Genomic DNA, 12,727 nt, shown 5'->3' with positions numbered 1-12,727 from the left:
AGTTGAAATAAGAAGCTAACATAATTTTTTTGGGATGCAGATATAAAAACTTACCTCCAATGAGTTCCTAATGTATTGTCAATTAAAGAGAATTTTGCCCAACATAACTTGTAGTCCTACTTCATTTTTCTCTACTCTTATTTCTTTTTTAAAAGATTTTATTTATTGGGACGCCTGGGTGGCTCAGTTGGTTAAGCAGCTGCCTTCGGCTCAGGTCATGATCCCAGCGTCCTGGGATCGGGCTCCTTGCTCGGCAGGGAGCCTGCTTCTCCCTCTGCCTCTGCCTGCCATTCTGTCTGCCTGTGCTCGCTCTCCACCCCCCCCCCCCCCGATAAATAAATAAAATCTTAAAAAAAAGGATTTTATTTATTGACTTGAGACAGAGATACAGGGAGAGAGAGAGAAAAAGAGAGAGCAGGAGCAGTTGGGAGAGGCAGAGGGAGAAGCAGACTCCCCGCTGAGCAGGGAGCCCAACATGGGGCTCGATCCCAGGACCTGGAGATCATGACCTGAGCTGAAGGCAGATGTTAACCATCTGAGCCACTCAGGTGCCCCTCTACTCTTATTTCTTACTACCCTAAATATCAAAAAGCAGAATGTTTGCAATGCAGACGTGAAGTCTAGTGCCCTGAGAATCGAAGTCTAGTTTCAGACTATCAGAATGATTTTTTGCCACATAAAAAGCATAGAGCCAAGTCTAAAACCCCCACACATGAGCAAACACAAATGCATGCATGCACACCACAAAACACAGAAGACAGGAAACAAGGCATTTGACAAATGCACCAGAAGATAATAAGATAGATGTGTGTATGTCTCTGTGTTTAGCGAATGGAGTATGGTTCTCAGTTTGGTAATGCTACTATCTAGGCTAGAGGGTTTTTTTTTTAATTTTCTTTTTTTATAATGAAGGATTTGTTTTAAAGATTTTATTTATTTATTTGAGAGAAAGAGAGCACAAGCAGGGGGGAGGAGCAGAGGGAGAGGGAGAAGCAGACCCCCTCTAAGCAGGGAGCCGGATGCTGGGCTCGATCCTGAGACTCTGGTTTCTTGACCTGAACTGAAGGCAAACTCCCAACTGACTGAGCCATCCAGGTGCCCCTTTTAAAATTTTCTTTAGCAATTTTAAGCAATTTGAATAGACCACAGAGGTCATTGGTCCAATTCTACCAATTTAGAGATAAAGAGAAAGATGCCCAGTGAGCTGAAGTATTAACCTTTAAGACGATATAGAAACAAAGATGGGTTACTTTGTTGACATTTGGAACCCCTCCCAAGGCGCCTCATCCCCACAGATTTTATATATGAATGAAGACTCAGGGATTATGTCTATTATGATCCCCAACAGAGTGAGATTGCTTCTTCTAGATCTGCTTTCATTTATCGTCCCTGTTTGGCCAGCTGTTTATGAATGAGGCCATCTCCCTGATCAAACCCTCATTTGAATCCTTTTCAAAACCGATCATTTTAGGTTAAGATACAGCTACCAGCAGCATGTAACCCGCATGATTGCAGCTTGAAAGGGGTTTCTAAGGTACAGGTCACTGTTTAAAGAAAACAGATATTGGGGTGCCTGGTTGGCTCAGTCAGTGGAGCATGTGATTTTTGATCTCAGGGTTGTAAGTTTGAGCCCCACGTTGGCTGTAAAGGTACTTGAAAATAAAATCTTTTATTTTATTTTTTAGTGGTGTCTGGGTGGCTCAGACAGTTAAGCGTCCCTCGACTCTCAGACTTCATCTCAGGCCATAACTTCAGCATCGTGAGATCCAGCCCCGTGTAGGGCTCGGTACTGGACATTGAGCCTGCTTCAGATTCTCTCCTTCTCCCTCTGCTCCTCTAACCCCACCCCCTGCATGCACACACACACACTCTTTCTCTAATAAAATGAAATAAAATAAAATCTTTAAAAAAATAAAGATATTGCAGTGGAACTTCATCACCTATTCATTTAACTTCCGTGAATTAAACTATATGTGTTAAGCAAAAAAGAATCAAATAGACAAATAATTATTTAAATATTACTTGTTTGAATATATTCAAATTTAAATAAATTGGTATTTTAATACCAGATGATTCTGACCGTTTCATTCAGTGAGATATGTATCTGATGTTCTCTCCGTTGGTGTCTGGATGTAGCAGCTAACAGAGGGTCATTCATTCAAAGTTTAGTGAGGACGTACTAAGCGCCAGTACTGTTCCACATTCCAGGGATCCAACAAAAAGATAAACAAGGTCATTTGCAAAATACTTGATGTGGGCTGGTTTGCCAGAGTTACTTTCTCAATGTCGCTGCTTCCAGCCTTGGAGTTCCCATTTGTGCTATACCGCTGAGACTGTGTCTCTCACAGACAGTGTGTGTCTCTCACTGAGAGTGTGTGCCTCTCCCAAGTCTGACCCCTGCCACCCCCACCCCTCCCAGCCCGCTCTCTTGTACTGTTAGTTTTACCTGATGCTTGTTGCCCTGTGGTGAGGGCCAGGAGACAAAAGCAGTCTCATATGGTCTGACTAAGCCTCAGACTTAGAGTCTCTTGAGTCTCACAAGGGCACTGACTCTCCAGCTATAGTGTTGGCTTAGTACATGCTCTTTATTTCTTAAGTTTATTTACATGTTTTTTGTTAGTAATCTCTACACCCAGTGTGGCCTTGACCCCACAACCCAGAGATCAAGTCACATGCTCTTCGGACTGAGCCAGCCAGGCGACCCGATCGAGTACATATTCTTGCCTTTCCTTGGGAGGTAGAGTTGCTTTTTTTTTTCTCTCTTCACACTACACTGGTTTTTCACCAGTGCCCTACAATAACTACTTGTGTTGTGCCAGTCCCAGCTTGATGCAAGCTTTGTCACCATCGTCCCTTAACTTCCCTTTGAATGCCTGGTGGGGTCTGAGGAGGAAAATCCTGCAAGGGAATGACATCTTCAAACTAGCTCACACTTGGCCTTGAGCAATTCTTTAAAAACTGTTGGCCGAATTCTCTTACCAGCTTCTCTGGAGTCCAGGAGCATCTGACCCGGATCACTAAATGTTCAGGTCCTCTACCTCCCTGCAAGAACTTGGCATTCCTCAGATTTTAGATAATGTGGTTGCCCTATAACCTCGGTTTTCTGTTTCATCCAAGAAAAATCACTAATTTCCAGTATGTCCAGAGTTTCCTTGTTGTATGGATGGAAGAGACTCTCATCCAGCTCTCTACACCTCTAAGCTAAAACCGGAAGTCCTTAGAGGAGGGTTTTAAGCAATGCAGTAACATAATTGAATTTACATTAAAAGCACAGTGGGGGCTCCTGGCTGGCTCAGTAAGGACATGTGACTCTTGATCTCAGGGTTGTGAGTTCAAGTGCCGTATTGGGCATAGAGCTTACCCCCCCCCCAAAAAAAAAGGAAAGAGACCACTCACTGTGGCTCTTATGTGTCATATGAATGGACTGTGGAAGTCTAGGAACAGGATAATGGAAAAGGAGAAAAACCAGACAGAAAGCATTTGTTCCAACATGTTGGCGACTTGGGCTTGGCTGTCAGCAGTAGAAATGGGAAGGGTGGATGTTTCAGCACATGTTCTTGAGGAGAACAAGAAGAGATGTGGTGACGCAGGGTACACTAACCAGCATCAACTCAGGAAACAAAAGCCACAACCATAATTTGCAGTGGGAAAATTTAGTGTAAGTTATTATTAACTAGCGTGACTACTACTAAGAAGAGTGAAACTAGCTCTATAGGAATGGCAATGAAGGAAGCAGCCACTATTTCTAAGGCTTTGGGAGAGGAATCCAAGAAGGAACAAGCTGGGAGAAAGGCACGGGTTCAGAGATTCAGACCTTGCTGGAGAGGGTACGGTCCCCTGGATGACCTCAAAGTTCACTGAGGTGCTCTGGGCCTGGGATGGCAAGAAGGAAGCCTGTATCTGTGTGCCAGAGACACTCACTACAAAGCTGCTGATTGTGATGCTTGCAAAATTCTTTGTTCTTAGATTTGGTGGTAAATTCTAACAACTCTATGCTCACTTTGACCCAGCAACGCCGTTTCAGGTATTTACTTAAGAAAAATGAAGATATAAGTCTATTGAAAAGGCATGAAAAGAACTTTGTGGGATGACGGAAATGTTCTCTATCTTGACCTTGGATCTTGGAGATAAAAGAAGAGAGAAGAAAGTGTGAAATAGTTGTCGCAGATTTGGGAAGTGAATTTACAAGAGAAATATAATAGGATTATCCAGGTCTACTGAAGGCTTGCTAGAGATCTGCAGTAACAAATTTAGCGAGTCCTCAACAGAGGTTGTATCATTTTTTCCAGAAAATTTCATGGTGGAGTAGATGGATAATTGACTATATCCAGTGTTAAGAATTCTGCTAGGAGAACATGATGACAGGGAGACAGACAAGGGGTTGGAGCGTTTGCAAGACATGAATGATTTCAGTGATGATCCAGTGGATTAGAAAGTGAATATTTAAAGATACAGAATGTGTGTGTCCCATAACAATGGCCCCAAACACAAGCCAATTATTTCCTCTAGGGCTCAAAAGAAAATTAACAATCTCTCTCAATAGCAGAGGGGAAAATGTTAGCTTTGATTGTAAACGGTAACTGCCTAAGGGATATCCAATGGCAATTTTGACTTTACATGATTTTTTTTCCTTACACATTACTGGGAAACCTAACCCCAGAGATATAATGTGGCTTCACCATGTATCAGGAATGCCGTAGTTACTGATTGCTTCAAAACAAACCACCCTAAAACTTAGTGACTTACAACAACAGTCATTTTATTTGCTCCTGATTCTGTAGGTCAGCAACTGGGGCAGGGTTCAGCTCTGCAGTTCTTCTGCTGGCCCTGCTTTCATGTAGTTTCAGTTATCTAGTGGGTTCAACCGGGACTGAATGTTCCAAGATGGCATCACTCACGCACTGGCAGTTGCTGTTGGTTATTCACCGAGCCATGAGTCTCTAGCTGACTGGCCCAGATTTCTTCACATGAAAATTGGATTCTAAAAGCAGCAAAAGTGGGCACCTGGGTGGCTCAGTTGGTTGATCAACTGTCTTAAGCTCAGGTCATGATCCTGGAGTCCAGGGACTGAGTCCCACATTGGGCCTCCCTGCTCAGCAGGGGGTCTGCTTCTCCCTCTGACCTTCCCCCTCTCATGCTCGCTCTTTCTCATTCTCTCTCTCTCTCAAATAAATACAATCTTTTTTAAAAAAGGCAACAAAAGATTAGGCAATCCCCAAAGCATAAGCACTTTACTAGTGTTTGCTTGTGTTCCATCTGCTAATGTCCCATTGGCCAAAGGAAGTCACAGGACCAAGCCTTCTGTCTATGAAAGGGACGGGGGACTCCCCAAGGGCAAACAGGGATGTGCTGTCCCTGGAGGGCTAGTAATTTAACCATCATCCCCAAGGATATTGGGATCAGTGTCCTCTTCCCACAGCCAGTAAGTAACAGCTAAAACTAAACTGAAAAGTGAACCAGTCGTGCTTCTGGAGAAGCAATCATTTTCCTAAGAGTATTATAACCTAGCTTAGGACATCTAAAATTTTTCTCAATGTCACAAAATTCTAAAGACAATCAATTTGAAAATCCATGTGTCATCGAACATTCTGTGAAGAAAGAGTCCATACAATTGCATGGTGATAGTGTCTAGCAGCTTCAAAAACTGGTTAACTTGGCCCTTAAGCTCTGAACAAGCATGTTTGTAGACAGAAGTCTGAACCATCTGACCTTTACTGTTCTTTTCCAGTACTGAGATTTTTACGATAACCCATTTAGTAATCAGTCTATTACAGCTCATTCTCTCTTGGCTGAGCAAATGCCCTTTTTTCTTACAAGCTTATACACATACGCCTCTGCATAAAGCAAAGCTCGGAGACAAATGACAGTTCTGTTTCATAATATTTGTCTCCTGACAGAAGAGGACCAGCTCTTGAGTTATTGCCTCATTAGTGAAAATAAAAATCATTGACAACTCCCAGGATTATGGGAATGGAAATATTGAAACCTTGATTTACAAGGGCTATTTCTGACTTTCATTTTTCTTCAAACACCAGAAACTCGCCTTTCTCTGCCCCTATTCCTAGATTAGTGGAAAGGCTGTAGAAGGAATGTTGAAGGTCAGAAATAGCGAAACAATTTTGGGCACAGATAGAGAAGAAAAAAGAAGTAATCATTATCATGTTTCATGATGATGAGAAGGGAAAATAGAAATATTGTCATTGTTCTCTAAAGAATTCCCTCTTCGAGTTATAGTTCTCTAGCATGGCATCAGGAAAGGAGAGCTTTGCTGACCCAGAATTAGATGCCCAAGTTTCTCATTTGATCTGCCAGTCCAGCAAAGCTTATGGGCAACTTATAATTGCCTCAGTGCCCAAAGGTTATGAATCAATCCCTCAGACTGCCAGTCATGCCAACTCTCGAGCCTGGGAATAGTCAGAGGCTTGGGATCTTTTTCTCACTAAGGCAAGATGGCTTATTGTGAGATTTGGGGGAAAAACAGAGTGAAAGGGAAATGCTATTGAGCGTACTTAGCGAGAAACATCATTTATATCTGACAGTGGCACATTTTTAATAATGAGGCCAGCAGGGAAAAGACAGAGAGGAGGAAAGATCTTACAAGGAGAGTTCTGCTCAGCGAGCCAACTCAGCTGGTGCGAAGTGGACCCAGAAGTCCACGGAGCGGGGGAAAGAATATTATATTTTAAAAATGCAGTGTGCAGCATTTATGTTTATTTTTAGGGGGAAAAATGCTCGAGCGTCAACCCCACTCACTGACTTCACCTCATCTCGCCTCATTTATTCTTGCCAGCTAAAATGTCTTGATTACACACAACTCACATCTTTTTTTTTGACAGAGCTTGTTTTTCCAATTGTTCAAATATTGACATCACCTTTTTAAAAAATGGAAATTTCACTTTGCCACGGGTTAGTATTAGGTTGAGTCGTATGGGCTTGCCAATATTCTACTATTTGGGGCTCCAAAATAGCAACTTCATATTGTTTAGTTTCATAGGTGTATCTCTAAGTAATTCTACAATAGCTATGTAATATTTTTGGTGTATTTTATTTGTAGGGATAGGATGAATTATTGAAGAGGTTGTCCTGAGACTATCAGACAAGCACTTGAGAAAAAGTTAAGTAGGAGCCCTACATCAATCCATACACAAAAATCAACTCCAGCGGCACCTGGGGGGCTCAGTCAGTTAAGCGGCTGCCTTTGGCTCAGTTCATGACCCCACGGTGCTGGGATAGAGCCCCACGTGCTCAGTGAGTGCACTCAGTAGTGCTCTGCTCCATGAGAAGACTGCTTCTCCCTCTGCCTGCTGCTCCCGCTGCTTGTCCTCTCTCTGTCAAATAAATAAATAAAATCTTCTAAAAAAAAAAAAACCAAACCTCTAAAAAAATCAACTCCAGATATTACCATTTACCTAAATGTTAGAAAAAATATAGAAAATGAAAAGAATATGGACATTTACATAATTTGGATATTTACATAATTAAGTGCAAAAAGCACTTATCAAGAAAGCATGGGAAAAAAGCCATAATAAATTTAACTGAAATTTTTAAGTGCCAGAGCATCAATACATTTCTTAGAAACTCTGTAAATAAAATTAAAGCACAGTTTTAAAAGCGGGGAAAGTAGCTGCAACATATATGGTGGAAAAAAGCTGAGACCCTTAAAGAACCTTTAGCTATCGGGGCACCTGGGTGGCTCAGTGGATTAAGCCGCTGCCTTTTGCTCAGGTCATGGTCTCAGGGTCCTGCATCGGGCTCTCTGCTCAGTGGGGAGCCTGCTTCCCCTTCTCTCTCTGCCTGACTCTTTGCCTACTTGTGATCTCTCTCTCTCTGTCAAATAAATAAATAAAATCTTAAAAAAAAAAAAGAACTCTTAGCTATCAAAAAGAAAGATAAAGGCGCCAATGAAAAATGAGCAATTTCCACAAGGAGACATCCAAATACCAGTAAACCTTACAAAGACAGGGCAACTGAAAACATTACTGAGATATCAAGCATCATATTTCAAATTAATAAAGTAAAAAGAATGATGTCCCAAGCACTGGTAAGAATACAGGACATACATAGCCTGCAAGGTGGGGCTAATCCATGATTTCTAATGGGCAATTGGTAATTTGCTTCAAAAAATGTTAAAGCTATGCATCTCTTCTGAACCCATTTTTGCAAGTTAGCTTAAGGATAAAACCACAAAGATGTCCAAAGTGACATGTGTAAGTAATTTCATGTGTAAGTAAGTAAGTAACTTCATCACAGAGGAAATTTAGAAGCTAACTAAATGTGCTAAAATAATGGAATTGTTCAGAAATCGCAAGGAAAAGGAAAAGACCATGCCAGGGATCAAACTGTGTCATAAAAAGTACTTCTAGACATGAGGAATGATATACTACTCACATGAAAAGAAGGGAGGGGAAAGCAGGTCATCAGTCAATACATGCTCTGCGACCCCGGGGAGGAGGCAGATGCCACACCAGAGCGGGCACTGCGCACGGAGGCTTATTTCCTGGTCTTGGCCGATCACGTGACACCCCGAGATGCTGAGATGCGTGATAGCGATTGGCTACCTACACAAAACATAATGCTATCCCAGCTTAGCCTTCTCTGGGGTGGGAGATGGACCATCTAGAATCATTGAGACACCGTTCTAGGTTGTCATGGTAGTGGTGGCTTAGGGAGGGGAGACATAAATCCCGCTTTGTGGGCTAGAGGAATCTGGCTTCACTGAAAACAATAGGAGTAATGAATTATTGTTATCCCAGTGGCGTGCCTCCTCCTACCCCCAAAACTTCCATTCTGTTTATCTTACTTTGTTTCTTCTCCATATACATCACCTTCTAATACTTTCCACAATTTACATACTTATTATTTTTATTATCTGTCTCCCCCTACTGGTATGAAGGCAGAAATTTTTGTCCGTTTTATTCACTTCCATGCCCAGCATCTGGTACCTGGTCTGCAGCAGGACCTCAATAAACATTAAATACATGAACGAATGAATGAATGACGAATGAGTCGATGAAAAAAAGCTAGTATTTACTATATGCTTTCCATTCATCGGGCACCTTAATTCAATTGGTTGAAGAGAGCTTTTCAGGGGTCGGGGAAAGAGATCACAAGCCATATGCAGGGTACTGGAAAAGGGAGGAACTGTGGCTCACCCTCTTGGCCTTGCTTGTGGTTGAGAGGGTGTTGGCTAAGACTTGATTGGTGGTAAATGAGACAAAAGTCTTTTAATGCAAGTGTGGGCAGTTGCCTCTGTCTCCCCACCAACTGTCCCCAGGAGACGCTGCCCACTGGATACACAATAAGGACCCCAAAGTGAGAGAGCTAGGGACACCTCTCTCGTTCACTGTAGTCTACAGTAAAAGCTGATGGACACCTTACCAATAAGCCAGAGTCCCGCATCAGGGAGCAGAGGAGTGGCATTACATTATGTCTCAATAAAGAGCATAGTTCTAGTAGTAACCAGATATTCATAATGGTGGTCATTTCTAACGAATTTTTTTAAAGCCACTTTTTTGGTCTCACTACTTAGAATCCCTCTTTTGCTTTCTATATTCAAATTCGTCATTCTCAGAAGGATCACACTTTGACGCTAGAAAGATTAGTTCTTTGAATCATACCTCGTTAATTACAATTCATTGTATTTTCCCGCTGAGCCAGATTAGCTTCGTGCTTGTTTAGGTAGAAGCGAGGTTTAAGAACGTGTGTCTTGCCCTTCTCTCCCCATGTTATCTGTCATAACTACTGGCTTTTGCCTCTTGCTGATCATTGTTTGAATGTGCCTACAATGACTCACACCTTCATTACCGTGCATTAACAAAAGAAAGAAAGATGTCTCCTCCTGTGAGTACGAAACAGCTAGGTTTTATAGTGTGAACAGGGACTTCAAAATTATTGCCAGTTCCTGACATGCAAATAATTCTTTTAGAAATGCAGTGTTTCCCACTCAAATTATACTTGAAAAACTACCGGCTTCCTAGAATAAACTCTATGTAATAATGTCCAGCTCACACCACCCCCGCAGTTAACAGGAAGAAGACGGCCTCCTGTTTCTCCCTTGAAAGGCAGTGCAGTCTATCTGATAAGAGATCTGAGCAGACACCGGAAAACCTGATTGTATTTATGACTCTGTTTCTTGATACTGCACTTTTTTCTTTTCCTCTCTTGGCCTCTTTTCTCCCCCTCCTCCCTGTTCCCTCTCATGTCCTCTCTCCCTCCGCAACCCCTTTCTCTCTCCCTCTCTCTCCTCTGCCTCTCTCCCGTCAATCTGTCTCTCTCTCTCTCTCCTTCTAAAATGAAATATTTGGGGGCACCTTCGTGGCTCAGTCAGGTTAAGCATCTGAGTCCTGATTTCAACTCAGGTCATGATGGGGGTGGTGAGAGTGAGCCCCACTGCACCCCCCTTTGGCTCCACACTCAGTGGGGAGTCTGCTTGGATCTCTCTCCCTCTCCCTCTGCTCCTCCCGCCTCTCTAAAATAGATAAATAGGGGCGCCTGGGTGGCTCAGTGGGTTAAAGCCTCTGCCTTCGGCTCAGGTCATGATCCCAGAGTCCCGGGATCGAGCCCCGAACCGGGCTCTCTGCTCAGCAAGGAGCCTGCTTCCTCTCTCTCTCTCTCTCTCTCTCTCTTTCTCTCTCTGCCTGCCTCTCTGCCTACTTGTGATCTGTCAAATAAATAAATAAAAGCTTTAAAAAAATAAAATAAAATAGATAAATAAATTTTTAAAAATAAACTAAAATGAAATATTTGTTACAAATAAGTTTATACTAGAAACCGCATACCAAGGGACGCCAGGAAGTTGGAGGAAGTGGACCTCTCATACGTTGCTTGTGGTAGTAGAAAATGGCACAACCACTTGGGGGACAGGTTTGGCAGTTTCCTGTAAAGTTAAAATACGCATCTCATGCACGGCCCAGCAGTTTTGCTCCCAGATATTTGCCCCAGAGACATGAAAACATTTATCCACAAAGAGACTGGTAGAAGATGCTGGAGCAGCTTTCTTCCTATCTGCAAACTAGAAACTACACAAATGCCCATCAACGAATAGAATGCATTCACAAATTGTGGGATGTGCATAGAAGGGATTACTGCTCAGCCTAAAAAGTAATGAACTGCTGATACTTGGATTAATCTGGGTGATTCTCACCGACATTGTGTTGGAAGGAAGGCAGACGTAAAGGAGCGCACACTATGGAGTTTCCATTTATATGAAGTTTTAGAATGCATGAAACGAATGTATGGTAATAGAAATAAGGTCACTAGTCCCTTGCGGCAGCAAGGACAGCCATGGTGAAGGGAGACTGACCTCAAGGGGAATAAGGACACTTTCTGGGTGGTGGAAATGTTTTCTTTTTTTATCTTTATTGCTATAGAACTTTTAAGGCTCTTCATATTTGTCAAAACTCATCAGACTATATATTTTATACCTATGCATTTCATTGTGTGTAAATTATATCTCACTAAAGTCGACTGAAAAATTCACACTGGGTTCTAGGCAAGAGTTTAGAAAAAAAATTTTTCCCCAGAGTACACAGGTAGATCCTATCTGTAAGTTCACGTATCAGTAGGCTAGAGGAGGTCACTGAATCAGTGAGGTCACAGATCTGCTGTTCAAACTGCTATCTGCTCCATCAAGTTCAACAGACAGTGATGGCTTATATCTGCAGGATAACATGCTGGACATTATTAGAGATATAGAAAGGAATTCAAATTAGAGATATAGAAAGGAGATATAGAAAGGAATCCTACACTCAAGTTCCTGCTAGTTTTGGGGGGCCCAGTTGGTATTAAAAAAATGGGCATGTGCTCAACTAATTATTGTAAAATAAAGAATAATAAAAGGGTACCATGGGATCATACTAATGCATACTTACTCAGTTCATGGAAATGTCACAACCTCTTGGATTTCTTACTGATTTATGGTTCTTAAGTCCTCTGAGAGGAATTTTGAGGCGTATTTTGCAGCTCAAGATTGGATTGGCACTGGGATTAACACTGTTTTGCAAAGACGCTAGGACAGGGTTGCCTTCCATCCCCTGGAAAATCACAGAAATTTAAAAAAAAAAAAAAAAAAAAAAAACAAGCCTGAAAGGGCAGTGAGTCAAAGGACAGCACCTAATTTGAGACCCAGGGGTAGGAATGATAAAAGATAGTTTAAAAGATTGTCAAAGGGGCACCTGGGTGGCTCAGTGGGTTAAAGCCTCCGCCTTCGGCTCAGGTCATGATCCCAGGGTCCTGGGATGGAGCCCCACGTCGGGGTCTCTGCTCGACGGAAAGCCTGCTTCCCTCTCTCTCTCTCTCTCTCTCTCTCTGCCTGCCTCTCTGCCTATTTGTGATCTCTCTGTCTGTGCAAATAAATAAATAAATTTTTTTTTTTAAATCTTAAAAAAAAAAAAGTTTGTCGAAATCAGGGCTATACAGGGACACCTGGGTGGTCAGTTGGTTAAGTGGCTGCCTTCAGCTCAGGTCATGGTCCCAGGGTCCTGGGATTCAGTTCCACATCAGGCTTCCTGCTCAGTAGGGAGTCTGCTTTTCCCTCTCCCTCTGCCTGCCGCTCCTTCTGCTTGTACTCTCTCTCCAACAAATAAATAATATCTTTTTTAAAAATCAGGGCTATTCAGAACAGCTTCACATGGTCTTAGTCTAGGTCTTAATTAAGGAGAGTTGTAAAGGGGCACCTGGGTGGCTCGGTGGGTTAAGCCGCTGCCTTCGGCTCAGGTCATGATCCCAG

The sequence above is a fragment of the Mustela erminea genome, chromosome X (assembly GCF_009829155.1).
Source record: "Mustela erminea isolate mMusErm1 chromosome X, mMusErm1.Pri, whole genome shotgun sequence".
NCBI classification, from domain to species: domain Eukaryota; kingdom Metazoa; phylum Chordata; class Mammalia; order Carnivora; family Mustelidae; genus Mustela; species Mustela erminea.
This window is presented reverse-complemented; position numbering follows the sequence as displayed.